The 23,583-nt window shown below is 43.5% G+C and overlaps 1 protein-coding gene across 8 annotated transcripts in view; it reads left to right on the top strand.

The window, feature by feature from the left end:
- Window positions 1–23,583, top strand: part of CADM2 (cell adhesion molecule 2) — a 996,746-nt gene that overhangs the window by 833,442 nt on the left and 139,721 nt on the right. The gene's annotated exons all lie outside the window — the stretch shown is intronic.

Below are 23,583 nucleotides of genomic sequence, written 5' to 3'. Positions count from 1 at the left end.
GAAGGTGAGGAGGCACTCCCAGAGCTGGTCCCAGTGCCAGATCAAAGCAAAGGAACCCATACCATGAGCACCTGGACTGCATATTTGCAGGTGATGTCAGATGCATTTGCTGTTCACAAGAGCTCTATCAGAAACCAGCCAGAAAATGCTGCAGACAGGAGCTCTCCCAATAAGTAGAATATGCTGTGTTAAAATACAACTATGTACGAGGATTTAAACAACTCTTTTCTGTGTACTGGCAACCTTCTCAGGGTTGCTCATGCATGTAGTTTCCATTCCACTCCTGCACCAGCTGGGAGTATGTCATCCTGGCAGCTCTGCATGTGTTCCTGGTTTGCCAATTGCCTTTTTAAACAAGACCCTTCTAGGTCTGGAGCATATTTTGTTACAAAGCTCATGCACAGCATCCCTACCTAGCCCTGTCTTGTAAACTCTGGAGAACACACCAGACTAGGACCTACCTTTCAATCAACCAAATTGCAGGCACTTCCCACTCCAATCAGCCTCTTTGGGATGGAAAAGAAGAACAATTTCAAGCACCCCACCAGCAGGAATTTGTGAGCAACACTCTGGACATGCAAAAGTTCCATTGGTCTTAAGTTTGCATTACATTCTTTAACTCTTTGTAATTCAAATATTGTTATTTGTTCCCTAAGTTATTTGTTAACTCATTACAAAAGATTTGGTACAACTTGGCTGACAAAATTCACTGAGAAGTAGCTCTCCTTATAACATCAACCTCAACCCCTAGTATCAACCCCAATAAAATCAATACACAAGCATATATCAGTCATGTCCTTGGTTTACCGTATGTTCATTATCCAAAGCTACCTCCTGACCATGAAGTAGGAGAACAGTGAATCCCTGACCCTATTTCCCATGCCACTTGACGCATTTTTCTGAGCTAACAAGCTACTGACTGGGAGCAGTCAGAGATAGACAGCTTCCAGGGGGTGATGGCCACACTCTTCTCCATGCTGAGAGGAGCCCTCATGTTGGTGTTCTATCATTGTAGCTTTAGGGTGAACTCTGCATAGATCTCTAGGAAGGTAGCTTTCTCCTGGTCATCCCAATTCTGCATTCCTATCCTGTCCCACCAGACACTGCTTACTGGCTGAGCCTAGAAGTGGCACTCCACTAAGTAAAGGTGCTCCAGATAAATGCCTCGCAGAAGTAACTACTCTATTTCATCGTCCTGCTCCTCCTCCACCTGTAGCTGTATCATCACAGCACCCAAGGAGGCCAGTCTAAGCCTACCCAGCTGCTCAATTGCCAATTCATGTGCATCATCCTGTTCATATGAATAACTTTCATGATCACAGAACTCATCATTGTGTCCTTCATCATCCCTGACAAAATACAGATGAATTATGGGCTTCCAGGGGTAGAATCATGGGAGTTTGTTAGTTTGGTTCCAAGTCCCAGAATTCTGGTAGATTCTATAGGCACCTCACGATGCACTGCAAGAAAAAATTCAGAATGCATAGAGCTGTGCAACATACCATTGTCCAGAATGCTACCTAGTTAATTTGAAGAAGTACATAGCTGTGTGGACACAACAATTAACAGGAAAAATACCTTAAACTGGCATAACAAAGTGGTGTGAATATATCTTAGTACAACGTAGTTAATTCAGAGTAGTTAAAGTGAACAAACTAATCTGCTTCAACATCCTCATGTAGACATACTCTTGCATTGTAAACTCCTTCAATTATAAATTGTCAGTGAAAGGATTGCCTTTTTGTGCCTCACATAGCACCATCAGTACTTAGAAATAAATAATGATAAATATTTTTGGCCATTACTTTCCTCTTTTCTGAGTTTTTCCATTCTATAATTATGCTTGAAATTAACACTCTGCTTGTTGCAAACATGTAACTTCTCAGAGTGGCTAAGTAGATGTAACTTCATCCAGATAAAGAGCAGGAGAAAGAGAAGATGTTTCACTAATTGAATGACAGAGTTTTATTGGTAACTTGTGGAACGATGGAGTGAAATGAAATCTGCTCTAGAAGATGAGGCTATGTAAAATAGATACTCTAAATGAGCACACAAAGAGATTTCATAAAGAAGCCTCTACAAACCCACACACCAGCTTTACTCAGCAACTTTGTTAGACAACAACTTGCCAAAACTAAAACCAATATTAACCTTTAATAATTATATATTGATATCAATGCTTACATTTTTTCCTCACAAATCTTATAATTTATTACTGGGATGGGACAAACCAGATCAGATCAAACCAGGCAGAATCATGACTTAGTACTTGAAATGATCATGACACTTGAGGTTCAAAAAATTCAGTTAGCTCTTTTAAAAATACTTTTTTTGAGCACTTCTGCTCTCTTTGTTATGGCCGGGTGCAGAAATGAAGAACTACAGGATTGCCTGTTCTTGTGTTGTTTATAGCCTGACCAAAAGCAGGATATCTTGAGAGACAGAACATGGTCAGCACTTGAAATCTGAGGATAGAGAGAGAGTGTGTCTGTTCTCATGACGTTCCCAGGCCTATTTTGCAGATATTAAGAAATAGATACAAATATTAAGAAAATTTAGATAAAGTTTGGGTAAACGTCCAGAATTTTGGATAATTATCTGAATCAACCCCTCCAATCTGTTGAGATTTACCCATCACTAATTTATATCCTCTCTCACTCCATCCATATGTCATGCTCTGTTTCCTGCAGGGCAGTCTTACTGCCATTGTCTTGCTAAAGGGTTTGGCTGTAATCTAGTTCATGCTTGCCCGATGGGGATTAGTGGTGGCATGACATTCTTGCCAAGTCTATTTTTCCACTGACCCTTACAGTCAACGATAAACCTAGAATAGAATAATATTCTCTGTAGCATTGTGTGGAAGTTTGTTGTTAGACTAGCTGCCACTGACTATTAGGTAGGGTTTTTTTATAAGCTATAAAAATAAACCAAAATAAATTTCAGAAAAACATTTAGTTTTATTACTTACTCCTGTGCTCACTCTCAAAAACCTTCTTCTGTTCTGTCACAGATACAGTATTGCCACTATAAAAGTTTGGTGCTGCAGTGATTCACTTGTATTGCACAGTGTACCTGCAAGCCTTTGCTTGCACTCCCGGCGGCAGCACATTTCGAGACTCTCCACCAAGGCACAAGTCCCAGGAGGCTTCATTTGAAGCTTTAAAATGAAATCAAACCTGTTCAAACTTCAGACATAATCATAGTGATTCTAAAATGGAAGCAGTAATGAGACCAATACCACAAGACACACTGAAAGATTCTGCAGCATATCTCATAAGCTGACCATACTTCCCATATGATAGGATGTGTTAAATATCTATTATTTAAAAAAGATATTGTGCTGATATCTGCTGATGCAATTTTGGGTAAATTCTTAATCGTCAGTCTCACAGTTCTGCAATGAAGTATCAGTTTGACAAGCTTGCAGCCATCAGCTAATCTTCTTGTAAGGGCTTTTACTACAAAATGTTTGTGATAGGCTAAGAATTTCTTCATTTCTAGTTATTATGAAATGATCTTACATTGAGTATCAGGGCCCTCCTTTAGGGTTAGACAATTATTCTAAAACGGTTGAGGGCTATTCTTTAGGAAATGCCTGTATTGATTTTGAATAATAAAAAAATGAAATGTAGAGGCAACAGATGAGCAAATTACAAACAATGCACTTGAACAACTATGTAAAAATCAGTGTAGTGCAGTGTGTGTCTGTCTATATACACACACAGGGGTAACTATGCCATGAAGGAAAACATATACTACAGTTGTTAGCACTACTGTTCTAACTAGTTTATGCCTCTCTGGAAATATGAGGCCAGATCCTCAGGTGGCATAAATCAGAGTAACGCCACTGAAATCCACAGAGCTGCACTAGTTTACACCAGCTGAGGATCTGGCCCATTATTTTTACTTGTCTGATTTTGGTGGAACACAATATCTTGGTTAATAGTTAATTTTCACCAGATAAAGTACCTGCTTAAGAGAAGGCATCTTATGGAAAACAAAAGTAAAGAAAACAATTATGCATAGCTGAAGGTTAGAGCTTTCTACCTCTGAGAAAATAACAGTTAGGCCTGGTCCACACTAGGACTTTAATTCGAATTTAGCAGCGTTAATTCGAATTAACCGTGCACCCGTCCACACCACGAAGCTATTTAATTCGACATAGAGGGCTCTTTAGTTCGACTTCTGTACTCCTCCCCGACGAGGGGAGTAGCGCTAAATTCGACATGGCTATGTCGAATTAGGCTAGGTGTGGATGCAAATCGAACTTAGTAGCTCCGGGAGCTATCCCACAGTGCACCACTCTGTTGACGCTCTGGACAGCAGTCCAAGCTTGGATGCTCTGACCAGCCACACAGGAAAAGCCCCGTGGAAATTTGAATTCCTTTTCCTGTCTGGCCAGTTTGAATGTCATTTCCTGTGAGGACGTCGTGGCGAGCTCAGCAGCACTGGCAGCGATGCAGAGCTCTCCAGCAGAGGTGTCCATGTAATCTCAGACTAGAAAGAGGGCCCCAGCATGGACTGACCAGGAAGTCTTGGATCTGATCGGTGTGTGGGGCGAGGAGTCTGTGCTTTCGGAGCTGCGCTCCAACAAACGGAATGCAAAGACCTACGAGAAGGTCTCCAAAGCCAAGGCACTCAGAGGATACAGCCGGGATACAACGCAGTGCCGCGTGAAAGTCAAGGAGCTGAGACAAGGCTACCAAAAAATCAGAGCGGCAAACGGACACTCCGGAGCCCAGCCCCAGACATGCCGGTTCTACGAGGCACTGCATGCCATTCTCGGTGGGTCTGCCACCACTGCCCCACCAGTGTGCGTGGACTCTGAGGATGGGATACTGTCGACGGACTGTTCCTCGGAGATGTTCGCGGACGGGGAAGATGAGGAGGACGAGGCAGTCGACAGCGCTTACAACGCTGATTTCCCCGACAGCCAGGATCTCTTCATCACCCTCACTGAGATCCCCTACCAACCCTCCCCAGCCGTTACCCCGGACCCTTAATCAGGGGAAACATCAGTCGGTAAGTGCTTTAAACATGTAAACATTTTTTTCTAACAGAACAGGAGTATTAACTATGCAAAAAGAAGGTCAATATATATGGGGATGGAACAGAAATCCTCTTGGGAGATTTCCAAGAAGCTCTCCTGCAGGTAATCGAAAAGCCTCCGCATGAGGTTCCTGGGGAGAGCTGCCTTATTGGGTGCTCTGTGGTAGCACACTTTTCCGTGCCAGGCTATCATCAGGTACTCCGGGAGCATTGCCTCCACGAGCATGGCCGCATAGGCCCCTAGTTTGTGCTGGCTTTCACGCAGCATGCGCTCTCTATCTGCCTCAGTGACCCTCCTCAGGGTGATCTCGCTCGGAGACTCCTGCATTTAATTACAGTAACTTGTGTACTATTAGTATTGGGAGTGCTTCACTGTTCCTTTACATAACAATGAGCGTCACTTTACAGCCACGTGGTGGAGGCTGCAGAGTGGCATCATACAGGGATCTTTCCCAGGGAACAGAGGCGAGGGGGTGCAACAGGGGCAGATTTTATGCTTTCAGGATTGCCTGTAGCAAGAGGACAGTGGTATACATTGACTTTTAAGCAGCCAAAAGTTTTTGGCTTACCATGCCTGGCTGCTCCACGGATTCTGCTGTCCTGCCCCGCTTGTCTGGTCTGCAGTGCAATCCCCCAGGCAATGAAAGCGAATTCCGAAAATTCGAACTTTCCCTGAGTGAGTGCTGTGCATGGTCTTGTTCACAGAGACTGACTAGACTATGTTTCCTCTTTGCAAAAATGTATCTTTATAAGGAAGTCAATCCCTTTTTCCCATCACACAGCTGCACCTGTATCCCGACCTGCTCCAGCATGCCCCTCAGAGAGGCTGGCGCAGATTAGGCGGCGCAAGAAAAAGACACGGGACGAGATGTTCGCAGAACTTATGGGCTGCTCCCGAGCTGAGGCGGCCCAGCAGAGCCAGTGGAGGGAGAACCTCTCTCAGCAGCAGCGCTCACACAGCGAACAGGAGGACAGATGGCGTCTGGAGGACCAGCAGGCGACTCAAACGCTGCTTGGACTAATGAGGGAGCAAACGGACACGCTCAGGCGCCTTGTGGATGTTCTGCAGGATCGCAGGCAGGAGGACAGAGCCCCCCTGCAGTGTATCTGCAACCGCTCTCCCCCGCCACAAAGTCCTGTCCCACCCAAAATAACAAGAAGGAGGTGCGCCAGGGGCTGTGAAAACTGTCACTCCACCCCAGCAGAGTGCTCAAGTACCAAAAAGCTCTCATTCGCTAAATTTTGAGAAGTCCTTCCCTTCCTGGATCACCCAAGCCCAAATCCCAGTTTCGTTCCCTCACTGTGTAGTTGATTATTAAAAATAGTTTGCTGTTCATTACTGTTTCCGTCATGTTTCTTTACAGAAGACTTTGTGTGAAGGGGGGGAGGGGTTTGGTAATTGCATAGGACGGTCACCATTACCTGGATACATACACGGGGCAGGATCTACAGCAGGTCACACACACATAGTGCAGTCACTAGGCACCCTGGTCAGTCTGGGAGGTGTTTTTCATGTTCTGTGCATAGGCGGCAGGTGTCCTGCTCCAGCTATATTTGGAGCTGGGTCTCTCCCCCGCTCCTGCCTGGATCAGGCCTTGGCCCCCACGGGACCCCATACCCCACCCCACCGCGCTCCGTACCTACCAGACAGTAGAGCGGCTCCCCGCAGAAATGCTGTCTGGTGCCCCAAGGTCCTAGCGCCTGCCATACACAAATGGCAAGGCAGGCTGCCCTTACCCTGCCCTTTCACCATAGCCCTGAGCCTCTCCAATGCCCCAAACCCTCAGCCCCAGCCAGAGCCCTCATCCCCCTACACCTCCTCCCCCTTCCCACACACCCCTCACCCCTTCCTACGCCCCCACCCCCAGCCCAGAGCCTGCACCCCTCACCCCTTCCTTCATACCCACCTTTAAACGTCCTGCCCCCAGTCCTCCCCCGCCACAAGGCCACATAGTCCCCGCACACAGAGTCCCGAAAAGGAGGGATGGCAGTCTCCGTTGAAACAACCAGTCCGGCATTGCAGACCGCTCTAGGGGCAGGAGCGGTCTGTACATCACTGCACACCCTACCCACCACAGTCTGCGTCCCTGTTTCAACCCTTTAACGCGAATTCATTAGTAAAGAAAACGTTGCTAATTAACAATATTCCAATAAGTTTATTTTTAAACGTGTGTTGGAAGGGGGGAAACGTGGTGAACGGGGTATGTAACCACAGAAGAAAGTCAACAGTAACTGAAGCAGGGGCAGGTTCAGCTTCTCTGTAAAGAAACTGAACAGTCACAGGTTACCCCGCTCCCTGAGGAACCTAGCTTTCAAAGCCTCCCAGATGCACAGCGCTTCCCGCTGGGCTCTTCTAATTGCACGGGTGTCTGGCTGAGCGTAATCAGCAGCCAGGCGATTTGCCTCAACCTCCCATCCCGCCATAAAGGTCTCCCCCTTGCTCTCACAGAGATTGTGGAGCACACAGCAAGCAGCAATAACAATGGGGATATTGGTTTCGCTGAGATCCGAGTGAGTCAGTAAGCTTCGCCATCTCCCCTTGAGACGTCCGAAAGCACACTCCACCACCATTCTGCACTTGCTCAGCCGGTAGTTGAAGAGCTCCTTGTCATTGTCCAAGGCACCTGTATAGGGCTTCATGAGCCAGGGCATTAGCGGGTAGGCTGGGTCCCCGAGGATCACTATAGGCATCTCCACATCCCCAACAGTTATTTTGTGGTCCGGGAAGAAACTACCTTCCTGCAGGCGTCTAAACAGACCAGAGTTCCTGAAAACACGCGCGTCATGAACCTTGCCCGGCCACCCGACGTTGATGTTAGTAAAACGTCCCCTATGGTCCACCACTGCTTGCAGCACCATTGAAAAGTAGCCCTTTCGGTTAATATACTGGCAGGCCTGGTGGGTTGGTCCCAGGATAGGGATGTGAGTCCCATCTATAGCCCCACCACAGTTTGGGAATCCCATCGCGGCGAAGCCATCTATGATGACCTGGATGTTTCCCAGGGTCACTATCTTTGAGAGCAGTAGGTCAACGATTGCGTTGGCTACTTGCATCACAGCAACCCCCATGGTAGATTTGCCCACGCCAAAGTGGTTCGCTACTGACCGGTAGCTGTCTGGCTTGCAAGTTTCCAGAGGGCTATGGCCACTCGCTTCTGCACACTCAGGGCTGCTCGCATCCTGGGTGTCCTTGCGCTTCAGGGCAGGGGACAGCAAGTCACACAGTTCAAGGAAAGTGCCCTTACGCATGCGAAAGTTTCGCAGCCACTGTGATTCATCCCAGACCTGCAGCACTATGCGGTCCCACCAGTCCGTGCTTGTTTCCCGGGCCCAGAATCGCCGTCCCTTAGCATGAACATGACCCATTGCCACCATGATCTCCACGGCGCGGCATACCGTGCTTTCTGAGAGGTCTGTGCCACTCTGAGACTTCATGTCCTCACCGCGCTGCCGGAGCCTCCTCGCCCGATTTCTCAGCATCTGACTGTTGAAGAGGTGGACGATAAGGTGCGAGGAGTTGACAACGGCCATAAGTGCAGCGATGATCGCAGCGGGCTCCATGATCACAGTGGAGTGCTGTGGTGTCCGCGCTGTCACTAACAGGAAAAGTGCGCGAACTGATTTCCCGCCGGCGGGAGTGACGGTTGAATGCTGACAGTTACCCAAGACCACCCTCGACACAGTTTTTCCCCCAGCATGCATTGGGGGGAAATCCCAGAATTCCAGTGGGCAGCGGGGAGTGCGGGAACTGTGGGATAGCTTCCCACAGTGCACCGCTTCCAATTTCGACGATTGCCCCGTTAGTGTGGACTCACAAAGTCGAATTAGTGTCCTTACTGTGGACACACAAATTTGACTTTGTAAGGTCGATTCTACAAATTCGACTTAAGTTGATTCGAACTACTCTTGTAGTGTAGACATACCCTTACATACACCAAACCAAATGAGACTAATGTGAACGGAAAAATGTGAACTAATTGGGAGTGGATTTTAAGCATTTTAGATGACCAGTCAGTGATACCACCTCCATCATGGGTTTATTGTTTTTGTAGTTCAGAGTCTAAGAAACTGGATTCTACCTTACAAAAAGGGATATTTTCACATTTATTTATTTATGCCAGGTATGTCTAAAAAGCTGTAAAAATAAGAATGTGAATCCAAGATCCCGCTTTTATATATATTAATCACCTATTCATATTGAATTTTGAATGAGAATTTGTTATATTTACCTCAGTTATTATGTAAACACTGTTAATAAGAAAAATTATCTTGTTTAAGCTTTTCAGATTAATGAACTATTGAAACAAATGAAACATGGAAGATACTTAGAGTAAGCAGTAAAGAATAATATCTGTGAACGTGAAAGTTCAGTGCCCTAATTTGCATGTTTAAATGAGATCAATTAGGTTAATGATGGATGAAAATAAGAAATCCATGATTTAAATGTAGAATAATTCAAAAACTTGTGGGTTCATTAGATGCCAAACTTTCATCTTTCAAAGGGGCTATCTAGATCAAAGGGTTAATGTACAACCCTAACCTTTACCATCTGGAGGCTTATACTCAAATATGGTTTATAAGTGTAATATAATACAATATAATTTATTTTTTCTAACCTCTTTTATGCAAAGACATCACAAAATAGTTCATAGATTATTACATTGTGCATAGAAATACAAATAATGGTTGTGGCCAGAGTTTTCCATGCAGATATCTTAGAATATGTCATTTGTACTTATGACAGGGTCAAGTAAGACAAAAAGGCAAGTTTGGGGAAGAGTGACTGAAAATATTGAAACTGGCAGGCTCAGGGAGAAATATTAATTGTTTTTAGAAGAATGAGTTAATTGACATAGGTGACAGACACACTGTTGGTCTTGGGATGAGATTTGAAAAGAGTGAGTCAATCAGGCGATTGACGGATGTTCTATCTACATGAGCAGGGGAAGGATTAATTGTGGAATGATGTGAGGGAGAAGGAGAAATAGAAAGAAAGAAGTCTCATTTTTGAGGACTAAACCATCAATCACCTACTGTATGTTGTCAAAAGTCTGTCTGATCCTGGGCTCAGCTCACTTACTGGAATACCCAGAAGGTTAGAATAAGGGATTCCCTGAAAATCAAATATTCTCACGCACTGTAATGTATGTTCTCTAAGATGAGCAAAATGGTCCCATATGTGATAGACTGGCACAGGCCCTTCCCTCAAACCAGAACAGAACATTTAGCCCATCTGCAGTGAAACCTGTGTCCACAGGAGAATGTAAAAACAGTCATACTGGGTCAGACCAATGGTCCACCTAGCACAGTATCATGTCTTCTGGCAGTGGCCAGTGCCATTTGCGTCAGAAGAAACTAACAGAACAGGGCAATTATTGAGTCAGCCATTCCCTGCCTTCCAGTCCCAGCTTCTGGTAGTCAGAGGTTTAGGGAAACCCAGAGAATGGGGTTGCTTCCCTGACCATGTTGATTAGTAGCCATGGATGAACCTATCCTCCATGAACACAATTGACTGTGTGTTGTGTGACGAAGTACTTCCTTATGTTTGTTTTAAATCTGCCACCTATTAATTCCATCAGGTGACTCCCTGCTTCTTATGTTTTATGTGAAGGGGTAAATAACACTTTCTTATTCACTTTCTCCAAACCAGTCATGACTGTATAGACCTCTATCATATCTTCCCCCTCTCCCCCAGTCATCTCTTTTCTAAGCTGAAGAGTCCCAGTCTTTTCAATCTCTCTTCATAGGAAGCTGTTCCGTACCCCTAATCATTTTTGTTGCCCTTCTCTGCAACTTTCTGATTCTAATGTATCTTTTTTGAAATGCACCCCAGGGCACCCCAACATGATTAATTGTAAAGACAATTGGGTCCATTATAGAGGAATGGCAGAGGGATCCATGCCTGCTCAGAAGGAGCAATTTTAACACCTGTCTTCTGTGATGTCATCTCTGAAAGTCATGACAAGCATGTAGCCAAGATAGAGAAGGTAGGGTTAAGCATCCATATAATAGGTAAATGGTCATCCCCAGTGGTGAGGAATCAGCATATTGGGGTATGTCTACACTATGAAATTAGGTCGATTTTATAGAAGTCGATTTTATAGAAGTCGATTTCATATAGTCAATTGCGAATATTCACACTAAGTGCATTAAGTCAGTGTAGTGCGTCCTCACTACCATGGCTAGCATCGACTTACAGAGCGGTGCACTGTGGGTAGCTATCCCACAGTTCCCGCAGTCTCCGCCGCCCATTGGAATTCTGGGTTAAGCTCCCAATGCCTGGTGGGGCAAAAACATTGTTGCGGGTGGTTTTGGGTACATGTTCTCAGTTGCCCCTCCCTCCATGAAAGCAATGGCAGACAATCATTTCACGCCTTTCTTCCTGGGTTACCCATGCAGACGCCATACCACGACAAGCATGGAGCCTGCTCAGCTCACCGTCACCACTGCTGTTGCATCAGAGAGGCTTTGCAAACCAGTTTCATGACAGGCCAGACTTTGGTGTGACAGTTGTGTGTGTTTCTCCTTGATGCAAACCCACCCCCTTTGTTGATTTTTAATTCCCTGTAAGCCAACCACCCTCCCCCCTTCAAAATAAAGTAACTATTGTTTTGAAACCATGAATTTTTTCTTTATTAATTAAAAAAAAAAGAGATAACAGACAAGGTAGCCCAGGCGGGATGGGAGAGGAGGGAAGGACAAGGCCACATTGCTTATTATAGTTTGAATGACAGCCTTCTGTTGCTTAGGCTATCCTCTGGAGTGGAGTGGCTGGGTACCCCCACTCTGTCCCCCACCCCCCGGCGTTCTTGGGTGTCTGGTTGATGCGGCTATGGAACATAGGGAGGAGGGTAGGTGGTTATACAGTGGATGCAGCGGGGGTCTGTGCTGTTGTTGGCTTTCCTGCAGCTCCAACAGATGCTTCATTGTGTCCATTTGCTCCCCCATTAGCCTCAGCATTGCGTCCTGCCTCTGCTCTTCATGCTCACTTAATTCTTTCCTGGCCTCTGCCACTGAATTAAGCTGTGCCCTATCAGTGTGGGAGGACTGCATGAGCTCGGAAAACATGTCATCGCGAGTTCGTTTTTTTCGCCTTCTAATCTGCGATAACCTCAGGGACGGAGATCATAGGGGGAGCGTATAAACATTCTATGCTCTACGATTCTGGGGGGACTGCATGGTCACTTGTGCTGCTGAATTTACCACGCTGACCAAACAGGAAATGAAATTCAAAAGTTCCTTTTCCTGTGTACCAGGCTAGTGCATCAGAGTTCAAAGTGCTGTCCAGAGCGGTCACAATGGAGCACTCTGAGATAGCTCCCGGAGGCCAATACCGTCGATTTGTGTCCGCACCACCCCAAATTTGACCCAGCAAAGTCGATTTTAGCACTACTCCCCTCACCGGGGAGGAGTACAGAAGTCGATTTTAAGAGCCCTTTAGGTCAACGGAATGGGGTTGATTGTATGGACGCATTCATTTTTAAATTGACCTAACGTGGCTAAATTCGACCTAACCCCATAGTGTAGACCAGGCCTTAGAGAGGGACAATGTCTACATTACAAGCTAAGGTTGAGATTCCCCTGCTCATGTACACATACTCATGCCAGCTCTCATGTAAATCTGAAACCACTGGATACATATGTGACACAACTAACCTGTGCCTCTGCTGCTGCTAGCCATGCTACTGTGGCTATGCCACTACTTATGCTCATGCTAGATCAAGGAGAGATAGAGTGTGTGTCCACACACGCAGAGGAATCACACCACTAAGGGTACGTCCAGACTACCCGCCGAATCGGCGGGTAACAATCGATTTTGCGGGGATCGATATATCGCGTCTCATCTAGACGCGATATATCGATCCCCGAACGCGCTCCCATCGACTCCGGAACTCCACCGGAGCGAGTGGCGGTAGCGGAGTCGACGGGGGAGCCGCGGACGTCGATCCCGAGCGGTGAGGACGGGAGGTAAGTCAGGATAAGATACTTCGACTTCAGCTACGGTATTCCCGTAGCTGAAGTTGCGTAACTTACCTCAACACTGCCCCCCAGTGTGGACCAGGCCTAACTCATAGTGTAGAAGCAGGGCTGCCCCAAGCAAAAAAAAAAGAAGCTGCCCGAACTGCCAAGCAAAAAAACAACAACAAAAAAATGAAAAAAAAAAACACCACTCACACTATGCCACCCCAAGAATGCAAGAATGGACGGAATGCCGCGCCTTAACATGTGCCGCCCCAGACACGTGCTTCCTCCGCTGGTGCCTGGAGCCGCCCTGTGTAGAAGACATACTGTACTTATGAGAATCAGGCCATCTTATTTAGTCACCTGAAGAAATAGTATAATTATTGCTGATTTTTTTATTTTATTTTTTGTGCTCAGATGTTTCCTATGGACTTCAAAGAGTCAAGTAAAACCATGGGATCTGATTTTCAAGTGCTGAGCATTATTAGTTAATAGTAACTTCCACCAGAGTTTTGGGTGCTCTGCACTTCAGAAAATCAGGCCCAGGAATCCTGCCCCAAAGACCTAAAATCAGACATGACAGAACAGTGCGCCATAAACAAACACAACCAAAACAAGGATGGGGGAGAAAAGAAGAGGGGAAAGGGTTATGCTAAAATGTCCTGTGCTGACTCAGTGAAGTATGTGCATATCTTCATGGTTCTGTGAAATTAGGAGTTCTTTTTTTTAATTATTGTTTTGTCATATCACCTATGAAAAGTTAGTTCAAGTAAGATAAAAGAAAAATATAATTAAATTGGAGAGAGCACAGTTTGGGGCAGCAAAGATGATAAATGGAGTGGAGAGGTTTTACATATAAAGAGAGATTGGCAAAATTGGTGTTGTATAGATTTAAGAGGTGGCATGACTTAAGTACTTAAGCAAGTTAAGGTTATGAAATTATGGCTCATGGTATATTTGAGTTCACAGAGCAGACCAGAACTAGGAACCATAGGTTTGAAGAGATTATTATTTATATAGTACCATTGCTGTGTGTGGTGCTTCACAGATAATTATAAAACAAGGCCCGCAATCATGCAAATGTTTATACATGTGAATGACTTTACTCACACAAGTAGTCCAGTTGGGACTACTCATGTACATAAAGAAACTCGTGCATAGGTGTTTGGAGATCGCCCTTGCCATGCCCACATTTAAGTCATGTAATCAAAGTTACACTCATGTTGAAGTGTTTGCAGGATTAAAGACTAGCATAGAAAGAGACTGCAGCAGAGGTGAATGTGAGGGCAGAATAAAATTTTTACAAAATCAGATGATGAGGCTGCTTTGATTGTGTAGCATGCACCACATAGTTTCTGCAGTGTTTATTTTAGTTCATGTTAGTTATTTTAAAATATTGTGTTAGAATCTGAAGAAGAGGGTAGTAAAGAGGTGGTTGGAAATAGATATTGTATGGAACTTAAATTTTAAGAGGTTTTATTTTTCGGTGACAGTGGGGAATAGGCGTGGCAGAATGGACAGCTGAGATGTTAAGTGCTTTTAATATTTTTAATCAAATACTGGATGACTACTGTGCATGGAACTTAGTAAGTTAAAGGAGTATCTTGTCAATGTTGTGCTCTAGTGTAGGCAGTCCTGCATTTTGTGTGTCAGGAAGGAAGTTTTCATTGATCATGGTTTGTTTTTCCTCTAGATTGGTTGAAGGCTTGTTGTTGTTTTGCATGCACGGGACTGCTTTTATGGCATAAAAAGGGGGGGCTGGTTATTTTTGGTGGTTTTGCTTTTTCAGTTTACATTTTTTTAAAAGTTTGGAAAATGTACGTTTGAGATGGCAGAATTATCATTAAACAGTTCCTGACAAGGAGGGCCTAGATGCTGCTCATCTGGTCGCATATAGTTATGTCAAATAATTTTAAAAGTGATATAGAAGAAAGATAGAGGAGGCATAATAATGCCACTAAGTATTCACTTTCATTAAACTAAATATTTAATAAAATTGCTTTAAAATTAAACTTTATAACAGTCTTCTTTCTCCTCAGAATGTGAACAGATATGCTAAAATGAAATGCTATTGCATGATACAGCTATTTGATCTAGATTGCCTCCCCCACAAAAATTAATAACATACATTTTCAGGCACAAAATATTGAATTTTCATCTTGTCTACTAAAGCAATGAGTCATTCAGTATATTCTGAAGCAGAGCATCAGACATACTGTATCTCCCAGGATAATTTGATGAAGTTTGCCAATTGTAAAATTGCTTTGCATGTACTCTATTGCATTGAATTGACACTGTCAGAAGCAGTGCTATTTGTCATTTACAAAGAAAGCCCAGTTTTAGGGAGCGCTGACTCACAGCTGTAGGATACCAGCAGCTGGTAAATTTAATCGATTAAAAAGTGATGAGTACTTCCACAAAGGTGATTGGAATGCTCCCCACTCATTCTTTAGATCTCAATTGGGTGATTCATTTTGCTGTTGATTTTGTACATACCAGAGTGGTTTGTCCCTGGAATTTATTTAAGAAGTCTGTTCTTCAGAATATAATTGCCTGGACTATTTAGAAATATGGATAAGTTTGTATAGAAGTACAACGTTTCATAAAGTTTTTGTGATTGCCTCTAGCAGGAGAGACCATCAAGATCTGATGTTAATAATATATGTTTGATCTCTCAAAAAGATCTTTTAAATTTATCCCATGCCTACTGCTATGCTAATTGACCAAAAAAACATATGAATCATCGTCTTCAAAGGTAGTTACTTATTTCTTCTTCCTGCTTGGAAATTATGTTCCAGGAAAGGAACCAACAGAAGAATAGAATAGGGGCACTATAAAAAAGTATATGACTGTGATGAAAATAAATATTACAGACTTTTTTTTTAACAGACAAAATCAGGTAGAAAAATAAATGAATTAGTCTCTCAGGAAAAACTCTGACAGTTATTTATTACGAGGTGGCGATAAACATTTATTGCTGAACTGTTATCTTTTTATAACCTTTTTTAAAATGATGGCATCTGTGTTTTTGTTATTCACTGATACAATAAATAATAAAAAACCTGAGCATTTTATTAAAGCTTTTCAATATTCAGGAGTTTTTAAATCATAAAGTAAAACCATCAAGTAAATACATATTGTTTGTAGTTTATAAATCAAATAAACCTGTTAGTTAAAAGAAAAATGGGTATGCAGTGAATTAAATCGCACTAGTATAAACTCTGATACACAGAAGATAACTGATAGGCTACACAAAAATTAAGCAGGGATATTAACAGATTAGAAAATGAGTTGGGCAGGGCTTGATGAAGGGATACATGTTATAAACCTGTGCCTAGGGCTCCAGCTCCTGGAATCATGATTATGTTGCAAGTTCAGCTTAATTTTTTAAAAACTATATTTCCAGCCCTCTTGGTTTCTAAGAAAAGCTTAAAAGTGTAACTTATGCTCATGCTAGATCAAGGAGAGATGGCTGAGTCTGCAGACAGCCTGAGCAAGAGCCCTGAGATGGGGAGTCCCCCATTCATTTCTCTGGGGTATTAACTCAAAGATGCGCTGCTCTGGTGGCCCTCACCAACATTACCACAATGGGGTGTGGTGAGAGGAGAAACAAGAAGTGGGCCCAGATAATCCACCGAAGCAGATATGCCCCAGATTTTGGGATAGATACTAGGGAAGGGATTCCTGCTGCAACTCATGGAAGAAAGAAAGGAACCCAAGGCCACTGTCCCTGCCTCTATGGGAGAGAAGGGAACGGCTACCATTTCCACTGCAAATGGAGCAAAGGGCCATGGCAAAGGGAAGGATCACAGGAGGAGGTGATGTCATGCTGTGCTTAGAGAGCTGGGTTGCCTTATTCTGACTCTAGAGTTGAGGTCAATGCTTTCTTAAAATGGTCGTTTTGACTCCTAATCCTGCCATTGGATCTGTGCAAGTAGATCCTTGCATCCAGGAGGCCGTTGGGATTTCATACAAGCAGAGATGTCTGCCCACATGGATCCAATTGCAAAATTATTTGGTTACATAGATCATTGAGTTAAATTAATCAGAAGTACCATTAAGCATTATTAACCATTACATAGAGAAGAAATAAGGTACAAGTCAATGAGAGCAAATAAATACAACACTCCAAATATACAATAAGAGACATGGCCTTCGGAGGGGGGAGGGAGAAAAGAAAAAAAATTGAGAGAGACGTAAAAAATATAATGGGAAGATTTAATAAAATACAGCCCAGTCCTGAAGTGATTGGCACCCTCATCTCTCAATGAACTCAGTGGTTGATTTGTTCTTCCCACTTTGTACTTGTGTAGTTCCCATTAGTTTACATGCATACACCGAGTTTGATAGACACTATAGCCCTGATTTTGTCCAACTCAAAACCTTACTGCAGATGGAGATATCTTCAATATAGCACAAACTGCTGACATACAATCACAGACACAGCAAACTAACCTCAGAATCAAAGTATGTCAACATGGGTCTGGGATCAAATTATATTACTAGATTGTTTTAAAGGACATAAGAGATCAAGAGGAAAAGGAATGCATTTAGTCCTACTTTTGAAATATTTAGGTCTTCTCTGTATATGGCTGCAAGGAGACCAATCTCATGGTTTTTATGTCTGATTTCTCCTTAAATTGTTTATAAGTGGACCAAGTTTTTAATAGCAAGAGACAAATCTGCAAAGGTTGTTTTGTGTTTCCTGGTAGGTTGTTTTGGTTGAATGTTCAGGTTGGTTCTTATTTTGCCAGAGCTGTGGTTCCCTACTTTAGTTCTTGTATATTCACCAAAAGTAACTTTTAGTACTGTCTAATTTTCAAGCCCGTATATTCAGAGAGAGAACATCTCTGGACTTAGGCAGTGGAAGCATATTGATATACATCCTTCATAAAAAGCAAGATCACTAATGGATTTTCCTTTCTTAACAACCTAAGGGATCACAAAAAACAAAAAAAAAACCCAAAAACCCGATAAAGAGATTTCTCTATCTCTATAATCCTCACTAATTTCTTCATTAAGCGCCATAAATTATTGATATTTAGATAGCACCAGCAGATACGATGTCTTCCTACCCAACTCATTCAGTGGCTCAAAGAGGCAGCCTGGTCCTGTGGTCTGGGCACTGCACTGGGAATCAGAAGACCTGAGATCTCTTCTTGACTCTGTCACTCTCTTGCTTAGTGACCTCTAGCAAGTCATTTGACCTTTGTTTCTCCATCTGTAAAATGTGGCTGGCAGTACTCACCTACCTCTGTAATGTGCATTGAGATCTACAGATGAAAAGGGTTAAATATGATTTTAATTATGCTAGGGGGCATATATTAAAACTTTTATGTTTTAGGTGACAAGCCTAGGGATGCAGGTAGAAAATATCTTAACATAAGTCCATATTCAAGTTTAGTGAACGCAAAGCCAATTTTGATCCAAGTCAGCACATAATTTATTTTATTAATGATTTGTGTACCTGGAGGAGCGTGATAGGCACTTTGCGTACAGATATGAAAAGAAGTTCCTTGCCCTCAACATCTTGCAACCTAAATAGATAACATGCAAATTCATAATGGGGGTTAAGTATAAGCAAAAGAAAAGCAATTGACTTTTTACATAAGTCTTGTTAGTTCCATCATTCTATTCTATTGGGAGAAGTAGGGTTTATGGACTCTTTGAAAGAAGTACATTTTAAAGAAAGACTTGAGCAGAGAAGGGCTGAAGCATGGAGTAGATTATATTCTATGGTAAATGATAAAGTGCAAACACAAATCCCTTATCTGTTCTTAAGGAGTAGATACTCATCACCAGTTTGGAAAGAGGTTATAAAACTTAGATAAACTGATAAAATGTATAATATCTGAATGCCAGTATTCTAGTTGCCTTTAGCAATTTTAAAAGTTGTTTCTAGCTGTTAAACACTGAAAATCTGACTATTTTTGGTAAGTGAAGAGGACATGTCATATTCCAAATATTTCAGCTATTAGAAAGGGTTATAAAAACATTTCAGTAAAATCAAGCTTTGTTACTTAAGTCCTAAGAAGGGAGACAGCAGAAGTATATCTAAATATCTTCAGAACTTTCAGAATTGCATATAAAATATTAAGAACATCAATTCCTTGAATGCATCTGATCTAATTCTGCAATTCAGCTCATTTCTGAGAGGTAGCCAAGGTTTTTCTAATGAAAATTCTTACCATGTTACCATGGCACATGTAACTGCTCTGGTAGCTTTGTTCTAACGTTCAAAGCCTTAAAGGTTTATAAAGCCTTATGGGGAATGGAATCCCACTTGGACATTTTTGGGGATATTGGGTTAAATTTAATTTATCTCTGGGTTATTCTTTAGCAAGGAAATCAGCAGTGCCATAGGTTTGATTCCCAGCTTCTTGCACACTATTCATGTGTGAGTTTTGGGGAAATCACTGAAGCTTTCTCTATCAAGCCTCCCTTGCACTGGAAGCCCAGGGAAAACCAATGTTTACACAACCCAGAGACCTCCTCTTCTCCAAAGAGTGATCTGCCTGCCTTGCAGTGAGACACTATCAACGAGTACTGAGGCTATTGAAGTTAGTTAGTTATGGAAGGATGTTGAGATAAAAAGATGAAGAGGTGTATCAGTGTAACCATATCAGGCCTACAATATTTATATTTCATGGTTACCTTCAATTGGTCATTTGAAAAGAGCTCCGACACAGTGTATACATACCAGCCACCTGTGGCTACGGTTGCAGTCAACTCCCTTTACCATTGCAGTCTGTTTATGAGGCTGTGATTGCCCTAGAGGGGAAATGTTTATTTGAGGGTGGGAGTATCTGATATTATAGAGAGTTAGTTTATGTATTGGTATATATGTTATGTTGATTCCGGTGTCATTTCTTTTATCTCTATTCCTATCTGTACTACTTCTTTTAATTCAGCCATATCTTTTCCCTTCCTAAAGTGTTAGTTTCTTCTAAAAACTGGTCAGTCCTTGCCTTATTTTAATGGTTCATGTTCTAGGAGTCAGAGGGGTTGTGCATTCATTTATTCATTTAACTAGTAGGTGCAGAGATTGTACACAAAGAATGCAGTTTAGCGCCAGCATCCAACAAGCAAAGAACTGGGACCTGCCATCAGTCCAAGGAGCACAATTAACTCAGTTCTCATTGATCCTCACATGGGCCACAAAAAGACTTAAGGATGAGGAATGAGTAAGACTCTATCCTGCTTGGAGACCAGCGGGGTGTCAGGAGTAGGCTAAGTCCCTGGACTAGTAGTCAGGAGATGTGAGTTTAGTTCCTAATTCTGCCAATAAGTTGCTGTGTGAATTTAAGCAAATCACTACAGCTCTCTCTGCTCCTCTTCTTCTGACCCTATGTCTGTTGTGTATTTAGCCTTTATGCCACAATGATTTACACACATGCTTAGCTTGACTTAGAGATTGTGAGTAGTTCCTCTGACTTCAATAGGACTACTTACTGTGCACAAAGTTAAGCATGAATGCTGTTTTTTTTCAGGATCAGATCCTTAGACTGCAAGCTCTTCAGGCTGGAGACTCCCTCTTATTAGGTATTTGTACAGTGCCAAGCACAGTGGGCCAGTATAATATAAAAATAAATAATAAGTGCTCCCTTTACAAAGCAAAAAAGAAAAGCAGATAATTGGTGCAGCTGCGTCCACAAAAGCCTGGTGAGTGGGTCCTTGAGAAATAAAAGTTGTCAGAAGTTTATTGCCAAGAGAGCAACGAAGGTGCTCAGCTTCTTCATATATCAGATAGCATTCATTACCAATAGTAATTGAAATTACTTTTTTATTTGTGTTCACTGATTTTACATGTGGATGATCCATTATAATGTTATTTACTATTCTAATATAGGTGGAATTATAAAAAAAGATTAACCTGATTAGAATTATATAAATCTTCACATGGTTTGAAATGGCTTCTCTCCTTTTGTGCAATGGGGGATGCATCCAACTCCTAGAATGACTGATGCCAAGGTTTCCTCCCCCACTTTGAACTTTAGCGTCCAAAAGGTGGGGACCTGCATGTACCCTTCTAAACTTAATTCCTAGCTTAGATTTGATAGCGCTGCCACCAACCAAAAATATAGTGTTTTGGTACACTTTCCATTCCCCCCAAACCTTCCCTGGGGAACCCAAGACCCAAACCCGTTGGGTCTTAACACAAAGGGAAATAAACCATTCCCCCACCTTTCACCTCCCTTGATTACCCTGAGAGGCTACACTGATCCCAACTCCTTGGATCTTAAAAAAACAAAGAGGAATTAACCATTCCCCCTCCTTTCCCCCCACCAACTCCTGGTGAGTCCAGACCCAACTCCTTGGATTTTAAAACAAAGAAAAATCAATCAGGTTCTTAAAAAGAAAGCTTTTAATTAAAGAAAAAGAAAAGGTAAAAATTATCTCTGTAAAATTAGGATGAAAACTGCTTACAGGGTATTTAAATTATATAGCCAGAGAAACCCCCCCTAGCCTCAGGTTCAACGTTACAGCAAACAGAGGTAAAAAATGCTTCCAGCAAAAGAAACATTTACAGGTTGAGAAAACAAACATAAGACTACACGCTTTCCTGGCTGGGTACTTACAAAATTAAAACATGAGACTGATTCAGAAAGATTTTGAGAGCCTGGATGGACGTCTGGTCCCTCATGTCCCGAGAGCTAACAACCCCCAAACAAAGAACACAAAACAAAGACTTCCCTCCAACAAGATTTGAAAGTATCTTATCCCTTCATTGGTCCTCTGGTCAGGTGTCAGGCAGGTTTACTGAGGCCTTGTCTACACTACAAGACTATTTCGAATCAACTTAGTTCGAATTTGTGGATTCGACCTTATGAAGTCGAATTTGTGTATCCATACTAAATACACTAATTCGAATTTCTGAGTCCACATTCACGGGGCCAGCGTCGACTTTGGAAGCGGTGCACTGTGGGAAGCTATCCCACAGTTCCCGCAGTCCCCGCTGCCCATTGGAATGCTGGGTAGAGCCCCCAATGCCTGCTGGGGGGAGAAATGTGTCGAGGGTGGTTTTGGGTAACTGTCATCATTGAACCGTCAATCACGCCTTCCCTCCCTCCCTCCTTGAAAGCGCATGCGGACAATCTTTTCGTGCACTTTTCTGGTCAGTGACAGCGCGGACGCCACAGCACTGCAAGCATGGAGCCCGCTGCGATCATCGCCGTTTTCTCCTCCTCGCACTTTATCATCCACCTCTTCCACAGTCAGCTGCTGAGAAATTGGGCTACTTTTCAATGGTGCTGCAAGCACTGGGGGACCATAGGGGACGTTTTACAAACATCAACGTCGGGTGGCCGGGCAAGGTTCATGATGCGTGTGTTTTCAGGAACTGTGGGCTGCTCAGACGCCTGCAGGAAGGTAGTTTCTTCCCGGACCATGAAATAACTGTTGTGGATGTGCAGATGCCTATAGTCATCCTCGGGGACCCAGCCTGCCCGCTAATGCACTTGCTCATGAAGCCCTATACAGGCGCCTGGGACAGCGACAAGGAACTCTTCAAATACCAGCGAGCAGCGTGACCTGTGACTGTTCAGTTTCTTTACAGAGAAGCTGAACCTGCCCCTGTTTCTTTACCCAGTTACTGTTGACTCTCCTCTTCGGTTACATACCCCGTTCACCCCGTTTCCCCCACTTCCAACACACGTGTTAAAATAAAATACATGTCCCATTGTTACTTAAGAAAGGTTTCTTTATTCATGACTTTGCGTTAAAGGGTTGAAACTGGGAGGCAGACTGTGCTGGGTAGGGTGTCCGGTGATGTAAAGACCGCCTCTAAACTCAAGGAATGACAGGCTCCTGCTCCTAGAGCGGTCTGCAGTACCGGAATGCTTCTTTCAACGGAGCCTGCCATCCCTCTTTATGTAATTCTGTGTGCGGGCGGATATGTGACCTTGTGGTGGAGGAGGACGGATACAGATTCCTCAGCTGCGTGACTCAGCGGTCCAGGACAAGGACCGCTGTATAAGATCTGTAACCGCCCTCCCCCGCTGCAAAGTCACATCTCCCCCGCCCACACAGATCCTGGAAACCACCTCCCATACCGACCAGGGTGCCTACTGACTGCACTGTGTGTGTGACCCGCTGCTGATCCTGCCCCCGTGTCTGTACCCTGGGAAAGGTGACTGTCCTATGCAATTAACCACCCCCTTCCCCACGCCCCCCATTCAAACACAGTCTTCTTTGAAAAAACATAACGGAAACAGTAATTAACAGCAAAGCATTTTTATTAATTAAGTAGACAGTTAGGGGATGGGACTGGGATTGGGACTACTGTGAGTCTGGAAGTGAAGGACTTCGGCAAATGTAGGGTATGAGAGCTTTTGGGTACTTGAGCACTGTGCTGTGGTGCAGTGACAGTATTCACGTCCCCGGCCGCCCCTCCTCCTGATTATTTTCGGTGACTGGGGTATGGGACTTTGTGGCGGGGGAGTGCGGTTGCAGATACACTGCAGGGTGTCTCTGTCCTCCTGCGGTCCTGCAGAACATCCACAAGGCGCCTGAGCGTGTCCATTTGCTCCCTCACTAGTCCAAGCAGCGTTTCAGTCGCCTGCTTGTCTTCCT

Source organism: Mauremys mutica, chromosome 1 (genome assembly GCF_020497125.1).
Source record: "Mauremys mutica isolate MM-2020 ecotype Southern chromosome 1, ASM2049712v1, whole genome shotgun sequence".
In the NCBI taxonomy this organism is placed as follows: domain Eukaryota; kingdom Metazoa; phylum Chordata; order Testudines; family Geoemydidae; genus Mauremys; species Mauremys mutica.
The sequence above is the reverse complement of the archived record's forward strand: the minus strand, read 5'-3'. Positions and strand labels throughout refer to the sequence as shown.